The following is a 19,951-nucleotide window of genomic DNA, read 5'->3' as shown; positions in this document are numbered from 1 at the left end:
ATGGGCAGGCCGTCAGCCCAGAATTGCATGGGAGAAGTTAAAGCTTCCGTTTGAGCTAGAAGGTCTTGCTGCTCCGGACATGGAGCTTTATTATTGCTGTGCACAGGCCCATTTTGAGTTTTATTGGATCTGTCCGGTTCGCTATATGCCGCACCTCGCCCCTGAGAGCGATGCGGTTTGGCCGGATGACTTGATGCGAGTTTTTTGGAGACCTGTATCGGCCCGACCCCGTGGGGGTGGATACAGTGGCATTCACGGTCAGGGCATGGACGGCTCTTTTGAAGAGATCTGGTGTGCGTGAGCCTTTTGCATCGTCTATGGCGGTGGCTGCCGTGGCTGATGAGAGCCTGTTTCGAGACTTGCAGCTGCGGAACTATCTCTGCAACTCTGACTCGTCTCTTTTAGGGGACTGGTTTGTGGATGGGCGGCTAATATCCCCGTAGGAGACATGGAAGAGTGGAAGAGGTGCTGTGCGCAGATGAGGGCGATGTCGCCTAACTACAGGCTGCGACTCATTTACTTTAAATTTTTACAGCGTCTCTATTATACTCCTCGCGGCCTGTATGCCATGGGGGTACGTGCGGATGCTTCCTGCGAACTATGTCATGCTCCAGATGCTAACTTTTTCCACCTGGCATGGCAATGTTGGGAAGTGCATGATTTTTGGCTGGAGGTCATGCATGCGATTGGGTAGATGACTGGTTTAGAGTTGGTTCCCTCTCCTCTGTTGGCGCTGTTGAGTAGCGTGGATGCTGCTCCGCTGGCTCAGGAGAAACTGGTGGGCATGTTGCTGCTCTTGGCGAAGCGTAGAGTCGCGATCTGCTGGGGATGCGGCCGGCCCCCTTGGGTCTCTGATTGGCTGCGTGATGCTGCCTTTTGTCAAGAACAGTTGGGGACCTTTTGGGAGTTGGCGCCTAAGGGCTCTAGACCGCAAGACATTTGGGCACACCTGCGCTCTTATTTGGAGATTGCTTGCTGAGTGCTTTTGCGATAGACCTAATTGGCCATGCATTTGGGGTATGATTTGTGTCGCCTTCCCTGAGGGTTGCTGTGCTTATGGGAGGTATGCCAGTGCCGATTTGCCCGTTCCGGCCGCCTTTCTATCCTTATGTTGGTTATATTTACTCTTTGCTCCTCGAATGACGACAGCGCCTGTTAGTGGCCCCTAATTTTTGCTCACTGAGGACTGTTTTGCTTGTAACATTGCAGACAGTTGGTACACTCGAACTGTGGGTGACTCTTCTTCCGGCGTCATTCTTCCTGTGAGCAGTTAGAGATGCTTTACTGCAGTGTATAGATGGGGTTCCTTTGGCATTAATGTTGGTTTTGGTAGAGGAGTCTCTTTGTTGTTGCTCATTTAAACGTATAAATAAATAAATAAATATATTTTTTTAAAAGCACAGTAGTTTGGTTAACACCACTCTGCATCTGTCTGAGCCCCATATGAGCCCGGTCAGTAAGGAATCCTCTTGCTTAAAGACTCATCGAGGGATAATGGTAGGAAATGTGGAGAACAAATACAGTAGTCTTGGAAGTGCTATCATCTTTGCAGTTGCAATTCTACCAGCCACTGATAGTGCTAGGCTCTTCTAGAAGTCGACATTGGCCCTTAAGCTTCTTGTTGTCACCCTAGTGTTACCTTCCAGCCGATCTGTAGGATCGTGGTATATTCGGACCCCAAGGTATATTACACATGTCCCTTCCCAGGTGAGGCCAGCAGGTCCCTGGGCTGAGAGACTGTTCTGCTGAGGGGAAAAAGGCTGTAAAATCAAACAAAACTTTATTCGGCTTTCAACGAGCCATAAAAGTGTCAAGTAATAGCACATTGATAATAAATAAATATAAGAAGGGTTGTACATAAAATAAGTAAGATTATAAGACACATCCTTAATTCATTCAAGAACAGGTATATATAAAACTTGATAAATATACATCAGTGCAAAGACGGGTTCAATTACGGTGTTTTTTTTTTTTTTTTTTTTTTTTTTGGGGAGTAAGGAATTTGCCAGAAATTGCAGATTTAGAAGTAAAGTTAATTCAGTACACCCATAGACTTCCTTACAGAGAGTACTGTACATAAAAAATTTGCGAAAATTCCACATATTTCAATAGAGGATAAAATCTGTAAGCTAAAATAAGCGTCGCGACACTTGCGCATGTTAGTTAATCTTAAAAAAGGCAGTAAAAAGCGTTTTCTTGGTATATCATAAAATTTACAAAAGAGGACCACATGCATTGTAGATTGGGGAGCTTTCGCATCGCATGGACATGCTCTTAAGACTGTACTCCAGTCACGCATAGTCGGAAAAGTTACTAGCCGGTGGAAGATATTTAAGCGGAATCTTGTGAGAACAAATCGATGTCGGGGATTTACCACGCTTACTAAGTAGGGCTGGACTGCGTCCGTCGACAGAATTAGTTGGTTAGACATTACTGTTGGTTTTTTTGATTCAACTTCCCATCTCTGTTCATCCAAATACTTCAAAGTCAGAGCCTTCAAGTCTCTCCTGGTTATTTTTTCCAGTAATTGTGGGTTTAGATAATACGCTTCGCAGCCCATATTTTTGAAAAAGGTCATGATATATTTTAGCCAGGGAACTCTATACGAGTGTGTTAGATTCATACAGTCGGATAGTATGGCCTGGTTTAGTCCGGTATGCTCAGAGGTCCACACTTTGTGCCACAATAATAAAGGCTGTATCTTAATTAAATCAGTTACAAAGTGGACCCCAAGTTCAGAATGGCTAAGATATGATGACGTGCTATTTGGTGCCATTAGTAGATATCTCAGAAAGTCATTTTCCACCAACTGTATCGCATGGCAGTTCGTGTACCCCCAAATGCATGCTCCATAGGTAGCCGCCGGGATACATTTGGCTTTGTAGATTTTTACCATGTTTGACGGGGAGATTCCCCCTAGCTTTTTGGAGAAAATCTTCAAGGCTGCCGTTGTTTTAATAATCTGGTCTTTTTTTGTTTTCACACAGTGTGCCCAGGTGGCCTGTTTGTCAAACATTATGCCCAAATATGAGAAGGTGGGAGCTGTCTTCACTTTGTCCTCTTGAATAGTAGTTTTATAGGGCTTAGTCAGTTTCCTGCCACAGTTCATTATGAACGTTTTCGAACGGTTAACTGTGAGGCCCAGGGCTGTCATGTAATTTATACAGGAGGTTAGGAGTTTCTGGAGGGCTAGCGGTGTCCTGGCCATGAGTACTGCATCGTCTGCGTAAAGAAGTGCAGGGACAGGGCGGTTACCTATTTGTGGGAGATCTTTACATTTGTTTATTAATTCATTTTCTAGATTATTTATATATAATGAAAATAGTAGTGGTGCTAAAACACAACCTTGACGCACCCCTTTGTATATACCAAAAGACTTAGTGCATTCCCCTCTCATCCCGTACCTTACACTTGCTCCACACCCAGTATACAGTTCTCTTATAAAATGGACTATTGTTGGTTCAACTCCCATGCTTGTTAGGATGTCCCATAACTTTTCATGCAGGACGCAGTCAAATGCTGAGGACAAGTCTATGAAGGCCAGATGCAAATTACCCTCTCTAGTCTTCGTATACTTCCCCACTAGGATAGTTAAGTTCAGAGCCTGTTCCACTGTGCCTAGTGTTACCTTCCAGCCGATCTGTAGGATCGTGGTATATTCGGACCCCAAGGTATATTAGACATGTCCCTTCCCAGGTGAGGCCAGCAGGTCCCTGGGCTGAGAGACTGTTCTGCTGAGGGGAAAAAGGCTGTACTTTTGCCAGTTACTGCACAGCCCGAAGCACCGCCAAAGCGTTCCAGAAGGGCAATTGCTTTAGGCAACTCAGTATCTGCATCTCGCAGTAGTAATAGCATGTCTTCGTCATAGGGGATAGAGTAGTGCTCTATACCCTGTACATCCAGTCCCTAACATGCTACTCCCAGTCGCATGCTGCTAGCCAGGGGTTTGACAGCAATGGCGAACAATAGTGGGGAGAGTAGGCAACCCTGTCTGGTTCCCCGTACCACTTCATATGCCTCCAAAATGTGCCTCCCCTTCTGCACTCTGACTGTAGGAGTGGAGTATAAAAGTTTGGCCCAGTTGATAAATCCGGATCCTAGGCCCATTTTGACCATCACCAGGTCCAGATATAAAAAGTCCCATCTAAGGCTATCAAAAGCCTTCTCAATATCTATTGCTAAAGTCACTGCATTGTGTACCTATTAACTGCATCTAGGATCCTGAGCAGCCTTTGGATGTTGTGGGCTATTTTGCGCCCAGGGATAAATCTGGTCTGGTCTGCATGGATCAGGGCTGGCATCCGAGGAAGAAGCTGAGTGGTAAGAAATCTGCTTAAGATTTTATAATCTATGTTGAGTATAGATAATGGGCGGTATGCCCGCACATCCTGTGGTGGACGACCCATTTTCCGCAGAGGGATCACTAAGGCTTCACTGGTGGTAGTGGGTAGATGTCCCAATTCCCAGGCCCCCACATATAGTTCAATTAATTTAAGGGCTAGTTTGTTGATGCATGTTGTATAGAACTCAACCAGTAATCCATCCATCCCTGGACAGGGCCTTAACCGCAGCCCTGACCTTCTGAATCGTGTTATCTCCCCCAAACACCTCTGCTTCTGCTTGCAAAATTGTCAGAAGTGCCACTGAGTCTAGGAAATCACTCACTTGTTGGGGACTCATTGCCGGTGGGGGTGCATACAATGCTATATAATATTCCTCTAATCTACTGTTTAAGGCCCCTTGGGTATAGAGGCGCTCACCCTTTTCTGATTCCGCTTTGAGAATGATGGCACCCCTAGGTGAGGGATTAGCCAACCAGGCCAGTAGGGACCCCACATTATCTCGCTCTGGGTGAGCGCCAGACAAATATCCCCGCTGGTCAAAGCAGCGAAGTTTCTCAGTGAGTACTGCTACCTCCTCCAGTGTGTCAGGCAGCTGCTGCTTAAGATCCAGGTTCCGTGGCCTTGCGACCTCCAAGTCTCTGAGTTCTCTCTTGTGTGGTTTGAGGTCCCTAATTAGAGTGCAAAGTACCCCTACTTTCTCCGCTATACAACTTCCCCTGATGACAGTCTTAAAGGCATCCCATTCATCGAAAGGGAAAGTTGCAGTAGCCTTGTTATCTAAAAAGTAAGCCTGTATAGCCTCCCCAATGGTGTGTTGGAACACCGGTTCTTCTAATGCTCCTCCACCAGCAGGCACCAGTAAGGGATACAAGGGCGCTTCCTAAGCCAGTCCAGGGACAATAATTCCCAGTTGTAGTCACATGGTGCCCAACACAGACATTCTGTGTACCGGACTGCATCCTGTACTCCTGGGGAACACAATTAAGTGTCCAAACACACATGTAAGTCATGTATCCCGGAATAAAACAAGTAATCTCTAGAGTTGGGTGGATGTGCCTCCAGGAATCCACAAGTCCCCATTTCTATTGGCAGCCCCTGAAAACCCGAGCTAGCTGGTAGACTGGTTAATCAGGAATTGCTGGGTGGGACCTATCTAGTATCGGGTCAGCAACACAGTTATAGTTGCCTCCTAGCAAAATGTTGTGTGTCATGGATGGTGCTAGGAGTCTAGACAGTTCGGCGTAGAACCCTCCCTGGTCTGTTTGAAACATAAATCCCCACCACCATCAAATTGCAGTCTGCTAGTCTCCCCAACACCACCACATACCTCCCGTCAGGGTCTATGATTTCACTTGTTTTCTGGAAGGGCACCCCGGGGCTGACCCACAGCAGCACTCCCCAGCAAAGACCGAATATGAGGTGGCATATAATTGGCTGTGCCATCTCTTGCGTACGGCTTCCCTTTCAGTTGCGGTGAGGTGTGTTTCTTGTAATAGTGCAGAGTGAGCTCCCCTCCTCTTTAGATACAGATGGATCTTGTAACATTTGGCTAGGTTATTGAGGCCCCACATGCCCCAGCTAAGAAAATTGTAAACTAAGGGGGTTGCCATAGCTGCATATGAGAAAGGTGTACTAGCTGTTGGAGGGCATGCACCAGTCATTGCGCCTCCCAGCCTCACATCACACCACCCAGTAGGGAATCAGGCATATCATACAGACACATGGTTAGAGAATTACAGTATGATTCAGCAATAACAGAGCTAGGTCAATCAAATTATGTGGTCCGATGTGTCCGGCATGGTAATGAAGACGCAGTGTCCCTGGAGTGTTTCCCACTACAGAGGATGGCTTCTACCACCTTCACCACCCTCCGGTGCTCCCTCATGGCTTGTGAACCGAAGTCGGCTGCCCCAGTACGTTTGCGCGTTTTCCTTCCAGGGGATCTTTTGTTCGACATACCAGTAGGCGCTCAGGGTGCAGGAGACTGTTGATCTATTCCTAGAGTGCAGCAGGAGTGGTGGTGAACTGCACCTTTCCTCATGGGCTACTTATAGTTTGGCAGGGAACAGAATTGCGTATTGTATACCGATAGAGTGAAGACGTTATTTTAGCAGCTAGGAAGGAGGCTCACTTTTGTTGCACCTCTAGAGTGAAGTTGAGGGAAATCATCACTCTCTGGTTTTCTACAATGATGCCACCTTTGATACGAGCTTGGGCCAGAATGTGATCTCTGTTGCAGTAGTGTAACAGCTTGGCCACCACAGGTCTTGGTGCTGCTCCAGGCAAGGATAGGCACAGTCAGTGTTTGGCAGCTCCAAGGGGTGATTCTTTGGAATAACCAGTGTCAATCGTGTTTATTTTCTCTGAATATTTGCCCATTCTGAGGTTTCAAGGAGTGGCCCGGGCAAGAGGGTAGAGAGGGCATGCAGTAGATGATTCAGCAGGTTCCAGGTGAACAGTAACGCCTCTGGGCGGCAGACGTGGAAGCGCCTGGATGTCCGCGTCGAGGTTATAGGCAGTGCGGTATATGATTACTCTGCCTGTCAATGGGGAGTCCCAGCCAGGTAGTTTACGCCCCTCAAGGTTGAGCTATGAGGCATGTGGATCTTGTGAAGTTTAGGCGTGTAAATGCAAGGCCTTTGGAGGCCAAACAATCCAGGGAACAAGTGTGTGGGGGGAGAGTGGGAGCCCCCACTGCTCTCTCAGTGCTGGGTGAGCAAAGTCTGTGGAAACCAACAGCCGTGAGGGCCCTCTCCTCTCCCCCCGCCCCCACTCTTCAGGTGGTGCCTGGGTAGCGCTTGCTGTTCCGGCCCTCACCACCTGACCTCAGCTCCCCTGTTCACGCTCCATCACCGCCCAGAGTGCCTGCCGCTTAGTGGATTGTCTGCAGGGGGCCCCGCTCGAGGTCAGGTCTTAACCGCGCAGCATGCACAGCCTCGCTTTGGCATTCAACTCTAGCGAAGTGCTTCTCTGCCCTTTTTATCTGAGCTGCTGTGCCGCCATCTTGCAAGGCAGTCATGCAGTCTGGTCGTCTTTCACCATAATTTTGCCACACAAGTTGTCACAGGCGCTCAGTACTGCGTTGTCCTGCTGTTGTAGGGCAGTACTGTGGGTTCTACTGGGCCAATTTAGGCTATTGTGCTAGAGAGGCGCTTGGATGGTGGAGTTCATCCGGGAGTGCCGCAACCAACTTACTTGATTGGTGCCTAGCCATGCCCCCCCTTTTCAAGAAGAGTCTCTACCCGCAGAATCCTCACCAACTCTCCCATCCTCCCCATTCTGAGAATTGCACTCTTTTTAATAAAAAGGTCCCATGTACATAAATACCTTCACGCTGGTTACTCGCAGTCAGGAGACTGGTTTCCGCTTTTGAGTGTTTTGATAGGTCAGAAAGCAACTAATGGCAGTGCTCATGGGTGTCGCCTATATAGTTCCCTGGGCATCACTTTTTTAGCAGAGTAACACTGGCGCAGAGCCACATGGTGCCACCTATTGGCACGCTAGAGTACTGCTAGAAAGTTTCCAAATTAAGTGTGACGCCTGGGGAATATTAAAAAGGTGAGGAATCTATGGCTACATAGAATCTCTACCAGAAACACTATTACAAAAGATAAGTAACTGTTAGACCTGTTAGTCTTAGGGTGGTCTTCCGCCAAACATTTTGCCTACTTACCTAAATTGTTTTACTGAAATTCGTTTTTGTTGGCCTTAGGACTCTATGTGCTTTACTACTGCTGACGAATGCTAAAGTGCTTGTGCTTAGTCCACTAAACATAGTTCAAATAGTTTACACCTGATAGGCATATTTAATTTACTTATAAGTCCCTTTTAGAGTGGTAGAACATATACCAGGGCTTTTAAAATAAATGCTTCTAGTGGGCCTGCTGCGTTTTTTGTGCCACCCACTTAAGTAGCCTCTTAAAACATGTCTGAGGCCTGCCAGTGCAGCTGAATGCAGTATTACGCTGCCAATTCACTTGCTAATATAATCCCCTTGCCAAACCTTAAACTTCCCTTTTATTGCACATATGTTCCTTTAAGGTAGGCCTTAGGTAGCCTATAGGGCAGTGTGGATTCTAATTAAAAGGTTAGACACGTACATTTTACGTTTTACATGTCTTGATAGTGAAAACTCCTAAATTCATTTTTCACTACTGTGAAGCCTACCTATCCCATTGGATAACATTAGGTTGCCTTATTACATGTTTTGTATATACTTGTGGAATTTTGTCTTGTGTTTTCACTTTGTTACTGTTTGAGTGCTGCAAAAATACTTAACACATTGCCTCCAAGTTAGGCCTGACTGCTTTTTGTGCCAAACTACTAAGGATTAAGCACAGGTTAATTTAGTAATTTTTTTTGTGGTTCAATCTGCTAGGAATTTTGGCTGTTGCTTGACCAGGGCTCACACCCCAGTCAACCAACAACACAATTTCTCGATTTTACCCTAAGAAAAGGAAGCTGCCATGTTCTAAAGGGCTAGCAGATTTTAGGGAAATGGAAGGGATTTTAGGCAATGAAACTCTGTAATTTCTATAATATTTGCGAACATTGGGAAAATATTATCTAATCAAAAAAGCTTCCTCTTTAAAAAAAAAAAAAAAAAAATGAGTTTAATAGTGAAGATTTAACAGATATATACGTAATCTAACTAGGGTCAACGGCCATCACATATTTGCTTCAAACCTAAAAACAGCTCCAGAGAAATAAATCATTTTTTTTAGGCCCAGATAGCTCATTACCACATGTGTATGAAATTTAGTATTTTTCTATTCAGCTTTTTTAAATTTAATTTTCGTCCCTAGATCTTCCTTTGGGAATTCCCAGGTTAGTCAAATTTGTGGGGTTGAGAGGGCGGTCAAGGAACTTAAAACATAGGGGGTCATTCTGACCCCCGCCGGCGGCGGAAGCCGCCCGCCTGGCGGGAACCACCAGAAGACCGGTAGGCGGTCATTCTGACTTTCCCGCTGGGCTGGCGGGCGACCGCCAAAAGGCCGCCTGCCCGCCCAGCGGGAAAGCACCAGCAACGAGGAAGCCGGCTCCGAATGGAGCCGGCGGAGTTGCTGGTGTGCGACGGGTGCAGTTGCACCCGTCGCGATTTTCAGTGTCTGCTAGGCAGACACTGAAAATCAATGTGGGGCCCTGTTAGGGGGCCCCTGCAGTGCCCATGCCACTGGCATGGGCACTGCAGGGGCCCCCAGGGGCCCCACGACACCCGTTCCCTCCAGCCTGGTTCTGGCGGTGAAAACCGCCAGAACCAGGCTGGCGGGAAGGGGGTCGGAATCCCCATGGCGGCGCTGCTTGCAGCGCCGCTGTGGAGGATTCACAGGGGCAGGGGAAAACCGGCGGGAAACCGCCGGTTTCCCTTATCTGACCGCAGCTTTACCGCCGCGGTCAGAATTGCCCTTGATGCACCGCCAGCCTGTTGGCGGTGCATCCTCCAACCCCGGCCCTGGCGGTCCATGACCGCCAGGGTCGGAATCACCCCCATAATCTCTTCTTTTTTATGTTGCTCTTCTCTAGTTCTTCATAGCATACCATTTTGGGAGAATGAAGCCAAAGAGCTGATATCATTAATGTAGATGAATTTGCTTACAGGTGCACAATTACGAACCAAACATTACAGCTGAAAGATCTTTGTAATGTAAATAATATAGTACTTTAATCAGGAATAAAACTTTCACAAGGACTAGCCACTAGCTTGTGTTGTCATCCTTTAGTTGGTGTGATCCAGTGCATGTTTTACTTTTATGTATTTTGAAAGCAGGACACAGATGTATGAAAAAGCAAGGAAAGTAATTGGCACACCATGATTTGATGGATGGGGTCATGAGCATGAGCATAAAGATGATAGTGGTGAGAGGTGACTGTACTAGAGCTGGTGAATGGGGGAAACTTTTGGGGATACAAGGAACGGGAGGCAAATTTGGAAGTTTCAAGAGTATAGAGGTAGTTTAAATTTTGCTAAACCACTGGTAATTGTATGAGTAATGGTTATACCTAACTCTGACATGAGAGAATGAAATGTGACCACTCTTAACTCTATTTCTACTTGAACGTACACTTTACCATAACCGTAACAATCCTTGCTCTCTTGTATGTCACTTAATCTATCACAGGTCCCAATCATCCTTGTATAGCTTTGCTTTTAGCTAGGTGGATAGATATTTTGTTGCTTAATCTAATGTATGTTGTTCAGTTTTGTGGTAGTGAAATAGGAATAATATGGTGAAACTGTATGACTACTAAAAAATATGCAATACAGTATGTTAAAAGATATTTTATTAGATAAAACTCTGACATGTGAAGGTAATGCACCAAAGTTGTGAATAAAAAATCAGAAAACATTGGAACTCATAAGCTCTTCAAATAAATTCTTGACTTCCCACTACAGCATTCGTTTTACTAAGCATGTGTGTCGTGAAATGCTTGTTTATGAAACATTTCATTCATATATTATTTTATGTTAATGCTTATACATTTGTCATTTACATGACATTTGGGTAGTGATAATCATGTTCACTGCCATTGTGCAATAGGTGCCTTGGTTTGATCATGGCATTCAATATTTATTTCTAAACATGTGTTTCACTAGTCAGATCCTTAAATCAATTTTGTGTTTTCATGGGTCTACGTTCAGTGACTAATAATCCCTTTTTTCATATAAGTCTTTTGTGTTGGCTGCAAATATACTTGTTACACTTTGCAGGGTGCAGGCCTCACAGATAGAATCAATATCAATCAGAAAGCATATTTATTTATTAGAAATAGTGTTTATTTAGCTTTGTTTCGGTTAGCACAGCTAGGCTGCAGAGTGACATTACTGGGTCTCAGCCTGCTTACACTGACATCATTTTAAAGCTGCTGAAGAAAGTGTTGCTTTTATTTTCTTGAGTGACCTTAGATTTTCTGTATAGCTGGCGTATTTCCTTGTCAGAAAAATAAATTAAATGGATTTCATTTTCATGGAGCTGTAGAAATTGTAATTAAAATGTATTAATTTGTTCCTCTTAAAGAATGCCATGTATCAGGAGATGTGTCGTACAATTAGCATTTGCACAGCTGCTGCGCAGGCCACAACTGTGCTTAGTATGTGTCCTAAATGGCTTACTGCATTTTATTTGCTTCAATAATGCAATGTCATTTCCCTTGTTTGTAGGGTAAAGAATGTTCAATAATTCATAATGTAGATGTTTTCTAAAAATGTTATATTTTATGTAGCCCACTTTTTACAATGTTGGTTGGTTCATGCCATGTAACTTTGTTCACACCATGTTGAGTGTGTGATTTGTCACTGTCTGCAACATGTAAACTTGCCCTTTCTGGGATGTGTGCCAGACCGTTCTTTACCTTTCAACCTAGCAGTCTCAGTTGGACTGTTTTCTGACTTAATTCTTGGCTTTTCATGCCTTTCAATCAGACCAATCTCGAGAATGTCTGCTGTTTTACTCTTAGACCTTTTGGCTCTTTCCTCGGAGGCAGGCTTCTCTTGCAGATTTATATTTAGATTCTCCCTTGTCTTACGGACTAAGTAGATTTATGCTAGTTCTTTGTTGAACTGTATTTTGTTTCTGTTTTTTTCCTTTATGCTATGTCTTCTTGCAGTTTACTATTTTTTTGATCCATTATTGATGATGATTTGACTGTGACTAACCAACCACTTTGTGACTCCTGTAATGATTCTTATGTTTTGAATAAACCTTTATGGTTTTGACTTTGAATTTTGTCCTGCAACTTGTTTTTTTGTTTTTTTGCACAAGGACCCTCATCCTTTGGGCCTCACATAACCTGATAATTGCACATCAAGACTTATAATTTATTTGTTAAAAGCATTGATGGTACTCGCCACATTCATTCTTTTGAAACCCTTGTCTCAGAGGCTTTCGTTCAAACATGTTTCTTCAGAGAACTCCCCATTTAAAAGAATGTAGCTTCTATTATGATCTTCAGTTGACATGTATTTTGTATCACATTGCAGACCAAACTCCAAACACAAATCAAATTTTCTCAGCAGAGGTGTAAACATGTACTCATAAGGTTGGTCCATTTTAGCACAACCGAGCTCTACCTTTGGAACCTCAGATCCTCCCTATTGCGACATGGATTTACATATCATCACTATTAGTCTTTTCGCCAGCACCAAATCGAGATTCAAGAATCTGCAGCTCTCCTTTGCTTTATTTTGGCAAGGGAACAAACCTAGCAGGCATACCTCCAGTTCAATCTTCTGGCCGCCCAAGTTAGTTGTTGTATGATGGCATCCTGATAGGCTAACAACGCCTGGCAGGACCCATGCACATGGAAACACCCTGCTGCTAGGGTATTATTTCTGAGCCAAGATTCTTCCAGACCTGGATAAATCTTGCTCAGTTTTCTGGGGTTCATAAACATTGTGTGGTAAATATTCTATTCTATAAGTTTGACTCGAGCATTGTATAGCAAGTAGGCCAACTTTGGAAAATGTCTGTCCAAAGCCTATCAGTTTTAATTTGCAGCTAAGTGTATACATCTACTTTTCCAGATCTATCACCGCTGCTAATGCATTGGGTTAGTGGGGTAGAATGTTGTGCCAGTAACGAACCCATTTTGTGCAGGGAAGCAGAGGAAGGAGTCGACCAGACAGCAGATGAAGTTGCCCCATCTCTAAAGGTGTTAACTATATATGCCCTCAACCTGGAGCGAGCAAACCCAAACACCATAACATGGGTCTTGCTGTCATTATTAGTTAAATCCAACTGGGTCATAAAAGAGGCACACCAATCCAATAGTTTCTGGAGAATGACAGGAGACCTGGTCAGCAGAAGCCCGTCATCTGCGTATAGCAGCACTGGAATCTATTGTGGCACTTGAAGGGCGAGATCAGGACCTAGATCTAACACGTGCTTCTCCAGTCCGTTGATGTAAAGTGTATACTCTAATGGTGAGAGTGCACAGCCCTGTTGCACTTCCCTCTCTAGCCGCAAAGGCTGTGTGGTCTTCACTTTTGCAGCCATATCGGATGCAAGCAGTGACCTTTCAGTGTAGTTGCCTTGATAAGTCCACAATAGGCTTATCTACCCCCAATTGGATCATAATAGTCCAGAGCTGTGATTACGTGATCAAAAGCTGAACTCAGTTCCATAGAAGCTAGATAAAAATTGCCCAGCTTTGCTGTAGTGTATTTAATTACTAGAAGGTACAAATTAAGACATTGCTCAATAGTGCCAAGCATGGCACAAAAACATATAGGTTAGAACGTTTTTTATTTTCCTCGACCTAAGAGTCCAGACAATCCAAAAGAATTCTCCCAGCAACATTTACAATGAAGTCAATGAGTAAAGTGGAACAATAACACTTGGGGTCACCGTTGTCTCCCTTCTTAAAAATGGAGACATCACCCAAGTGTGACAATGACTTCTGTGGACTGAATTCACTTTTCAGTACATTTGTAACAAGCAGTATTCACAGGGGGCAAGTTATCTCTAAGTAAATCAACCAGGTCCCTATTAAAGCCAAGTGCCTTACCAAGAGGACAGCAACAAATAGCCGCGGCTCCCACGCATTGTCTCTGATCTCCTTTTTTTTGTATGAGAACTGTTGTTAGATGAGTCTGTGCTGGCATATAGCAGTCATGTCCTTAGGAACTGATTTCAGCATAGACCAGAGGTTACTCTGGTTCTGGGAGCAATGATAGTCAAACCATTTGATGACTTTCTTCTAAGCATGCCATAAAGGAACAGTCTTAAAATCCTCAAATGCTCTACATAGTGGCCTGTAAGAGCTGACCATGCCCTCTTTTCCTACATTACAGTCTAACCAAGACATTAGGACAGCACTGTTGGCTGAGACAGGCTTAGTTAGCAAAGTAGTCTTATTCACCAGGCTCTAGTTCAGCTGGATCCCTTTCTTTTTATCCACAGTCAGTGCAGTAGAGAGAACTAGTTCTACTAGCGAGCTATTGCCACAACATAGATTGAAAAGAAGTTGTGAACGCTGAAAGATTTTTCATGTATCATGTAATTGGAAATGGTACTGCTAAGGCCATCTGTGTACAAAATATAGTAAATCGCACAGTGACAGCCCCGACCACTGAAAATGGACTTTTGTGCAACCTGAGGAGTAGCCATGTCGGAGTTAACATCATATTATGTTTACCAAATAATACAATAAGAGCATCTCTATCATTATTAGTGGGTAAAAGATAGTCAACACCTCACCATGTCCACAGGATGCAGCAGGAAGAGAATAACACATGGGTGTTAAAGTAGCCTTCCCAATGAGGAGAACATCAAAAGGATTACTATCTAAAAAGGGCTCAAGGGCCCTAGTCAGTGATGATTACAATCTCAATGTTAGTTTGCATCATAGTTATTGTTGTAGAAATTAATGAACCGGAGGTGATATTTTTTTGCCCTGAATCCGAAAAAGTTGGAAGTGCATTTTTTTTTTTTTTGTTTGTTTTTTTTAAATGTTTTTTTAAAGGTCTATATATTTAGTTTTCCCCTCAAATGCAATAGAGACTAGAGTCAGCAGTCCCACCTTTCCTCTTCCTAAATTAGGAGGATTAGCTGGAGTATGAAAATATGTAAATTCGTTGATGTAATAAGTGGAGGTGGCGGCAGTGTGCGTTTCCTGAAAGCAAATCATTTCATCCCCCCGGATAATACTATTATTTAACTTACTACTTATCCCAGCAATATTCCACGAGGCTAATTTAACATAGTAACTGTAGAAGATGCTGGTAAAGTGGATAAAGCAAACCTCCCTGACAGCCTATATTTAAATAATAGTAGCAGGGACTGTCTTAATAAAAGCGTTGTATGAATGCAGTTGAAAAAAGAGAGGGGAATTACCTAAGGTCAGAGGTGCCATTATGCGTTCTTCAAAATGTGGCAGTTGGAAACATACCTTAGTTGCTAACATTATGTCACTCAATATTGGTTAAGTTGGCTAGTGATACATTGTTAAAAAAAAATTGTCACATTTTTCATGACCTGAAACAAGGGCCTCCAATAACTGACTTTGAGACGAATGATAAAAAACAAGGATACTGCCTTAATCAATTTGTATGGCAGAAGTAGTGAGTTGAGTCGCCTTAGCATCGAACCTACAACATTGGGACACCTAAAATGTAATACCACACAGCCACAGTTGCCATCCATTCCCACTCCATGACCCTCTGTGCACCATTATGATTCCATCATGCTATGGGCTCAGCTGAGCAAATCCTTCATTTGTCAATTTACAGACTTATCAGTTAGTTTATTGTAGGCTTCGGCTTTCTTTAGACCGAATGGGGGGAACCACAGTGAGCATTCAGTAGCTTCTGGAGGCAGGTTCGGGTAGCAAAGAAAACTCGCTGTAACAGGACAACGAACTGGGTGGATTCTGAAGAACAATTGAGTCACCCCATTCAGACTGGCAGAATCCCCAGGCATGTAATCTAAGAGGCACATTGTCACAAAGAACCCCCCTGCAGCCAGCTGGTTCATTGCATATCCATTTGAGAGACGTACTAGTGATTGTTAGAAATGGGGTCTTTGGTTGGCAGTCAGGTTACCCCTGTCCAAGCAAGGACCCTCACTCTAGTCAGGGTAAAAGAGAATTACTCTCAGCTAACCCCTGTTCACCTCCTTGGTAGCTTGGCATGAGCAGGCAGGCTTAACTTCAGAGTGCTAGGTGTAAAGTATTTGTACCAACACACACAGTAACTTAATGAGAACACTACACAATGACACAATACAGGTTTAGAAAAATAGGAAATATTTATCTAAACAAAACTAGACCAAAACGACAAAATTCCACAATACACAAGTCAAGTTATCAATTAAAAACCAAAAAGAGCCTTCATGTAATTTTAAACACAACGCTAATGCAGTTAGCGTGGAAATATACCTGGGTGCGTCAAAAATAACCTTGCATGGGCGAGTGCGTCAAAAAGGGTTTGCGATGCATCTCTATCTCTCACAAGCGAGACCATACGTCGTTTCTCCTTCAGTCAATTTGGCGTGCGTCATTTCTTCTCTCCTCAGGAGAGCAATGCGTCGATTTGAATCGCACTCTCGGGTCCGGGCAGGCCTTGCGTTGTTTTTGCACGCCCAACGATGTTTGAGTCGGAAATCCTGCCGCACAATGATCTGAAAACCACGCAGCGCGGGTTGCGATCTCACCTGCGTCCGTCAGCGATGCTGGGCATTGTTTCTCCAGCCACGGGCGTCGATCTTCAGGTCGTGTTGCAGGCGAGCATCCATTTTCAGCCGCAAAGCTGACGGCTTGTCGATTTTTTTAGCCGCAGATCGGAGTTGCATCAATCCTTTTCCTGCATGGCGGTCGGTGCATGGATTTCCAACTCTTGTCCTACCAGCTTCTCCTTTCAGTCTCCCAGGAACTGTATGGGCACCACTTGGCAGGGTAGGAGACTCAGCAGAGGCTCCAGGTGCCGGCAGAGAGAAGTCTTTGCTGTCCCTAAGACCTCAAACAACAGTAGGCAAGATCTAAATCAAACCCTTGGAGAGTTCTTCACAGGAAGGAAGGCACACAAAGTCCAGTCTTTGTCCTCTAGCACAGGCCGAAGCAGCAACTGCAGGATAGCTCCACAAAGCAGAGTCACAGGCAGGGCAGCTCTTCTCCCTCAGCTCCTCAGCTCTTCTCCAGGCAGAGGTTCCTCTTGGTTTCCAGAAGTGTTCTAAAGTCTGTGGTTTTGGGTGTCCTTCTTATACCCATTTTGCCCTTTGAAGAAGGCTTACCTCAAAGAAAAGTCTTTCTTGTTTGTGAAATCCTGCTTTGCCGAGGCCAGGCCCCAGACACACACCAGGGGGTTGGAGACTGCATTGTGTGAGGGCAGGCACAGCCCTTTAAGGTTTGAGTGACCACTACTCCCCTCCCTCCTAGCACAGATGGCTCATCAGGATATGCAGGCTATACCCCAGCTCCCACTGTGTCACTGTCTATAGAGAGGTGCCACCAGCCCAACTGTCAAACTGACCCAAACAGGGAATCCACAAACAGGCAAAGTCACAGAAATGGTTTAAGCAAGAAAATGCCCACTTTCTAAAAGTGGCCTTTTCAAAAACACAATCTTAAAATCAACTTTACTAAAAGACGTCTTTTTTTTAAATTGTGAGCGCAGAGACCCCAAACTCCATATATCTATCTGCTCCCAAAGGGAATCTACACTTTAATCATATTTAATGATAGCCCCGTGTTAACCTATGAGAGGGATAGGCCTTGCAACAGTGAAAACAGAATTTAGCAGTATTTCACTGTTAGGACATATAAAACACATTAGTATATGTCCTACCTTAAACATACACTGCACCCTGACCATGGGGCTACCTAGGGCCTACCTTAAGGGAGCCTTACATGTACGAAAAGGGAAGATTTAGGCCTGGCAAGTGGGTAAACTTGCCAAGTCAAATTGGCAGTTTAAAACTGCACACACAGACACTGCAGTGGGAGGTCTGAGCCATATTTACAGAGCTACTTTTGTGGGCGGCACAACCAGTACTGCAGGCCCACTGGTAGCATTTGATTTACAGGCCCTGGGCACCTCTAGTGTACCTTACTAAGGTCCTACTAGTAAATCAAATATGCCAATCATGGATAAACCAATCAACAATACAATTTACACGGAGAGCATATTCACTTTACCACTGGTTAGCTGTGGTAAAGTGCTCAGAGTTCAAAAGTCAACAGCAACAGGTCAGGAAAAAATAGGAGGCAGGAGGCAAAAAGACTGGGGATGACCCTGCATAAGGGAAAATTCCAACAGTGATCACCTCACTATTGAACTCCTGGACACTGATGCTAAATAAAAAAACTTGGTCATTGAGTTCTCCAATCTGCCAAGATGGGCTCTAAGAAATATGAAGTCCTTTGTAACCTCCAACTACTGATTCTAGAAGAAATAAAATTACTATTTGTGTCAAGACTGAATTTCTTGCATAAAGTCCAAAGATACCCTTTATTTTCTTGACTAGAGGAGATGCCGTTATTTCAATAACTTTCATGTCGGTTTCAGTCATGTGAGTCATCTTAGATAAATCATCATGAACAGAGGTGACACTCCACCTCCTCTTCTGACTATTCCCAATTAGGCCTGGCTTGGCCATAGCATCAAACTCGGGTGTAACTAATTCAGACAACAAATCATTATACAGTTCACTGTGCACATATCCAACTATTGATGTCCTCGTCGCACCTGGCCTTTCTTCACCTATATAAATTTCATGATTAATAGCCCCCATGGCATTTGCTAAAAAAAAAAAAAAAAATAGAACCAATGAAAGAAGTTAATGGGCTGTCCTTAATGCTCAGTGCATATTCTTTCCTTTTGGCCATTGTATCCCGCTTGAGGGTGTAACTTATTGCAAAAAAACAAAAAAACACACTGCCGAGGCAGGGCGGCTCAGCTGGATCTCGTATGGGAACTGATGGGGCACGGGGCACGGCACCTCAAGTAGCACTGGAGTCTCCCTCAGCTCGCAGGGTAATGTTGACTGTGTAGTTTCCCCCCTCTGGCCAGCCTCACACTGTGCATGATATATTCCTGTGTAGCAGAAGCCAGGGATTCTTAGGTACTGATGGAGCCTCACTGAGTTTGTGATGTAGTGTGGGCTTTGTAGTTTGTCCCCTACAGTCTGCCTCAAAAGCAAAAAACAGTATCTTGTGCAGCAGGAGACTGGGCCCCTTAAATTAAAATGGGGCCGGAGCCTCAATCGGGTTGTGGTTTGTGTGGGCAGTGTAGTTTCTCCCCTCCGGTCACACTCCCACAACGAAGAACAAAGTTGCCATTGCTTGTTTTAAGTTTCCTTTCTGGTGCTTGTTTTGCAGTTCTGTCTCTGTTGCTGGACTCAAGTTCTAGAACACTTCAAGAAAACTGCTACAAATTTCTATCCGAGGATTCTCTTTCATTTATTGCATCAGAAGTTGTGCCAGTACATTCTTCATAATTATCTCCCACAAATTGAGCCCTTGAAGGCTGAATCCTCAAATACATTAGGATGTCATTGCCAATGGAACCAAGCTGTACCTGACTGATGAGCCCCAGTCATGGCAAAACCGAACTTAGGTTGCTTGTGTTCTGGTTCAGTGAGGACCTGACCTAGCATTTTGGACTGAACTATTTCATTTGAAGCATGGTCAAGACTGATTTCCATCAGTGGCGGCCGGCAGCTTTAGGAGGGTGGCGGCGGGCGGGCAGGAAGCACACACACTCATTCTTTCACACACACACGCACACACATCCATTAACAACACTCATAACATTCAAACATGCACACATGCAGGCACCAAACATTAATTTTAAAAGATCTCACACACACACACACACACACACACACACGCATGCACATCCATTAACAACACACAACATTCAAACATGCACGCATGCACCAAAACATTAATTTTAAAAGATCACACACACACACACTTACCTTCAGCCTCGGAGGTCCCAGGAGGGTTGAGACTGCGGTCAGCCAATGTGGGAAGGCAGCAGTTCCAGCCTTGTCACAGAGTGGGATGGGGTCAGTGAAACTTCTGACCCCACCCACTGTGACGAAGTGTCACTGATTGACACTCGCCCTGGGTGCTTCGGGGCTTAAACCTGAAGCGCCCAGGGCGAAGTCAAT

At 44.5% G+C, this 19,951-nt stretch overlaps 1 protein-coding gene across 1 annotated transcript in view; it reads left to right on the top strand.

Moving 5' to 3' along the window:
- Positions 1-19,951, top strand: part of MOSPD2 (motile sperm domain containing 2) — a 476,198-nt gene that overhangs the window by 199,711 nt on the left and 256,536 nt on the right. The gene's annotated exons all lie outside the window — the stretch shown is intronic.

The sequence above is a fragment of the Pleurodeles waltl genome, chromosome 8, assembly GCF_031143425.1.
Source record: "Pleurodeles waltl isolate 20211129_DDA chromosome 8, aPleWal1.hap1.20221129, whole genome shotgun sequence".
Lineage (NCBI taxonomy): Eukaryota > Metazoa > Chordata > Amphibia > Caudata > Salamandridae > Pleurodeles > Pleurodeles waltl.
The sequence above is the reverse complement of the archived record's forward strand: the minus strand, read 5'-3'. Positions and strand labels throughout refer to the sequence as shown.